The following is a 4,580-nucleotide window of genomic DNA, read 5'->3' on the forward strand; positions in this document are numbered from 1 at the left end:
GTGACGTGGAACACAAGGTCAGCAACAGTTTTAGAACAGGAAGTGTATGGCAGAAGCGGCTCTAGAGTTGTAAAAGCAGTGGTATCCACAAACTCAGTGATCAGGTTTTTAAAGAAAGTACTCGCAGGATAATTTACGTAAAAATGACGCTTAAGATTACCATAAGTACGAGAGTAATCAAGTATTTCGTTATCAGCTTTTGTGTTAGACACACCGGAGATCATAACAGACTGTGATATATTTATGCCGGAAAGTGCAACTGAATCCATTTCTGATTTTCAGCCAAAACGAAGTAATTAAGTAAAGAAAAATTGTATTCATGACCCCAAAATATTCACACACACAGGCTCCTGGCTGGCTTGCCACTTGTAACGCGGTTAAAGGACCAGGGCGCCTGACTGCAGCTTCATAGACAATGAGCTTTCAGAAGTAGTCTCGACTATGGAGCCTGAGTGTGTGAATAAAACACAGGAACCCAAAAATAGACCTCAAAAACACACAGAATTTCTTGCTAGCAAGGGCAGCCTAGAGTGAGACTCAGAGACCCGCCCTGAGGACTGCCCTGGTCCTTTATTTATACACTTCAGTGAGCGTTTGTTCCATACATTGAAATGTGGAGGTGTGTGTGTGTGTGTGGCCAGAGTGTGACCCCATGAATGACTTCCCTAAAACTGCTGGTCTGGAAAGTCCAGCAGTCCACCTAAACAAAAAGCACTTAAACTAGAAACAGATATAACTACGTTAATCCTACCGTAAAACAATAAAACAAGGTACGAACTTTCCCATGCTCCCAGGATGTGGGGGTGAAAGCCAGAACACCCTGGAATGTTACAGACTTCCTAGGATGAGACATGCATTCAATAAACATAAATGGTTACATGCAGTATTCTACCATATACAAACTTATATCATTAAAAGATTATACTGACTACTAAGTACAATTTTCCATTGACACTTTGTTTAGGGCGAATTCCCCCATTCAAATGCATGTAATCGTAGGATACGAACTGTCTTGACCAATGTAACAGGGCGGCCCTTAGCAGCTGGAAACACAGTGAGATGGACCAAGGCAAGTGTAGTGGAACAAAAAGTATTTATTTTCTATACAGCTCTCCTTACAATAATTAACTTGTCGAGCTTTTTCACAGCACACAAATCCACCTCTAATGACAACCGGCAGCCTTAAATATTTTCAGCTGTCACAGACTTAACCATTATTCCACTCTCAGGTAAGTTATTAAATCCCAACCTTCCACCACAGTATACAATATATCAATAAGAATAAATAAATACATAATACATTTCACATTTACATATTAATAAATATTTCACACTTTAATATTACATCAAACCCAATATTATAAAAACCCAGAAACCCAAGCACAAAAAGATTCACCACACTCTTTACCAATGGTCTCTCCCGGAACCTTTAAATGGTGTCTGGACCCCCAGGGAAGCATTTGCCCAAACACCTTGAAGAGGACACAGGCAAGAAAGGTGAGTAATCATTATCTTACACTTATTTGCACCACTTTTATCCCTAGATTTCACACACACTTACATTAGTTTTCCTTACTGGTAAACCTTAATCACAATTTCAATCACCATTCTTTTCTCCTGACAGACAACCACCACATTCCTTGATGAGGAGCAGCTGTGCAGGATCTGAAATAAGGCTACCAACTGATTTTAAAATTCCCAATAAATAGTCAATAAATATTTAAACTTCTTGTGTGCAAATGTTTTACTGTGCAAATCCATGCTTAAAGTGCAATGCTAAATAAAGTGCTTGATAAGGTTCTTTTAATAAAGTGAAAGGTGTGCTCTAAAGTGCTATACAGATAATATAATATAAATAAATATAGGAAGGGAGTCCGCTTCCTTACAACCAAATAAAGCATTTTTGTACAACTTCATATAAATAGCTGTAAGTTTTGATAGACGACTAAGACACATATTTATGGCGTTATCTTATATAATTCAATATTCTGGTGCTGTGCAAACAGGTTTTGTAGCTGTTTGAGCTAAGAAAGTTATTCACATAATTAAAAGTAATACTTTGTTTCGGGCGAATTCCCCATTCAAATGCATGTAATAGTCAGAAACGTATTGTCTTGACGAAATAAAGCGTTTTTGTACAACTTCATATAAATAGCTGTAAGTTTATATAGAAGACTCAGACACACATATTTATGGCTTAATCTTATATAATTCAATATTCTGGTGCTGTGCAAACAGGTTTTGTAGCTGTTTGAGCTAAGATTTTCAAATTATTCACTTTTTCCATCATCATCTGCTCCTGCGTCATGCAAATGTTGACCAATCTGCCTCATGACTGTCTTCAAGACATCCCCAAACTGGTGCCCGCTGCGATCAGCAATATGCTTGAGCTCCTTGAGGTAGTTGGGAGGGGGACTGCTGCTGTCCTCCGTGGCGGCGTACTCACAGGCCAAAGCTGTGACGTGGAACACAAGGTCAGCAACAGTTTTAGAACAGGAAGTGTATGGCAGAAGCGGCTCTAGAGTTGTAAAAGCAGTGGTATCCACAAACTCAGGGACATCAGCAGCCAGGGAAACAGGGAAGATGCAGCTGATTTACCCGGAAGTTATACGGGGTTCATTCCCGCCACAATAAATGGACTGGCGGAAGCGGGGACAGAAGTCACCGTGGTTACACAAACAGGTTTTGTAGCTGTTTGAGCTAAGATTTTCAAATTATTCACAAGATGAAAACCTATACTTTGTTTAGGGCGAATTCCCCAATTCAAATGCATGTAATAGTAGGATAGGAACTGTCTTGACTAAATAAAGCGTTTTTGTAACACTTCATATAAATAGCTGTAAGTCTTGATAGAAGACTCAGACACACATATTTATGGCTTAATCTTATAGAATTCAATATCCCGTGCTGGGCAAACAGGTTTTGCAGCAGTTTGAGCTAAGATTTTCAAGTTATTCACATAATGAAAAGTAATACTTTGTTTCGGGCGATTTCCCCATTCAAATGCATGTAATAGTCAGAAACGTATTGTCTTGACAAAATTAAGCGTTTTTGTCCAATTTCTTATAAATAGCTCTAAGTTTTGATAGAAGACTCACACACATATATTTATGGCTTTATCTTATATAATTCAATATTCTGGTGCTGTGCTAATAGGTTTTGCAGCAGTTTGAGCTAAGATTTTCAAATTATTCACATAATGAAAAGTAATGCTTTGTTTTGGGCGAATTCCCCATTCAAATGTATGTAATAGTCAGAAACGTACTGTCTTGATGAAATAAAGCGTTTTTGTACAACTTCATTTAAATAGCTGTAAGTTTTGATAGAAGACTCAGACACACATATTTATGGCTTTGTCTTATATAATTCAATATCCCGTGCTGGGCAAAAAGGTTTTGCAGCTGTTTGAGCTAAGAAAGTTATTCACATAATGAAAAGTAATACTTTGGTTCGGGCGAGTTCCCCATTCAAATGCATGTAATCGTAGGAAACGCACTGTCTTGACGAAATAAAGAGTTTAACTTCATTTAAATAGCTGTATGTTTTGATAGAAAACTCAGACACACATATTTATGGCTTTCCCTTATAGAATTCTGCATCTCCATGCTGGGAAAAAAGGTTTTGCAGCTTTTTGAGCAAAGATGTTCAAGTTATTCACAAATGAAAACCTATACTTTGTGTGTGTGGGTGTGTGTGTGTGTGTGTGTGGGGGGGGGGGGTAACTCCATTCAAATGCATGTAATAGCGAGAAACGAACTAACTTAGTGAAATAAAGCGTTTTTCATCAACTTCATAGAGATAGCTGTAACATTTGATAGAAGACTCAGACACACATATTTATGGCTAAGCCTTATAGAATTCTGCATCTCCATGCTGGGGAAAAAGGTTTTGCAGCTTTTTGAGCTAAGATGTTCAAGTTATTCACAAATGAAAACCTATACTTTGTGTCGGGCGAGAACTCCATTCAAATGCATGTAACAGTGAGAAACGCACAAACATGGTGAGATAAAGTGTTTTTCAACTTTATGGCTAAGCCTTATAGAATTCAGCATCTCCATGCTGGGGAAAAAGGTTTTGCAGCTGTTTGATCTAAGATGTTCAAGTTATTCACAAATGAAAACCTATACTTTGTGTCGGGCGAGAACTCCATTCAAATGCATGTAATAGCGAGAAACGAACTAACGTGGTGAAATAACGTGTTTTTCATCAACTTCATAGAGATAGCTGTAACATTTGATAGAAGACTCAGACACACATATTTATGGCTAAGCCTAATACAATTCTGGATCTCCATGCTGGGAAAAAGGTTTTGCAGCTTTTTGAGCTAAGATGTTCAAGTTATTCACAAATGAAAACCTATACTTTGTGTCGGGCGAGAACTCCATTCAAATGCATGTAATAGCGAGAAACGAACTAACGTGGTGAAATAAAGCGTTTTTCATCAACTTCATAGAGATAGCTGTAACATTTGATAGAAGACTCAGACACATAAATATGGCTAAGCCTTATAGAATTCTGCATCTTCGTGCTGGGGAAAAAGGTTTTGCAGCTCTTTGAGCTAAGATGTTCAAGTTATTCAC

The 4,580-nt window shown here is 38.0% G+C and overlaps 1 long non-coding RNA gene across 1 annotated transcript; it reads left to right on the forward strand.

The window, feature by feature from the left end:
- The first annotated feature begins 1,416 nt into the window (after window positions 1-1,416).
- LOC146509266 (uncharacterized) lies at window positions 1,417-1,725 on the forward strand. The gene is made up of 2 exons (XR_014876610.1): window positions 1,417-1,497; window positions 1,625-1,725. It is a non-coding gene; the product is annotated as an uncharacterized LOC146509266 (long non-coding RNA).
- Window positions 1,726-4,580: the final 2,855 nt, after the last annotated feature.

This window comes from Neolamprologus multifasciatus, chromosome 10 (genome assembly GCF_963576455.1).
Source record: "Neolamprologus multifasciatus chromosome 10, fNeoMul1.2, whole genome shotgun sequence".
Classification (NCBI taxonomy): domain Eukaryota; kingdom Metazoa; phylum Chordata; class Actinopteri; order Cichliformes; family Cichlidae; genus Neolamprologus; species Neolamprologus multifasciatus.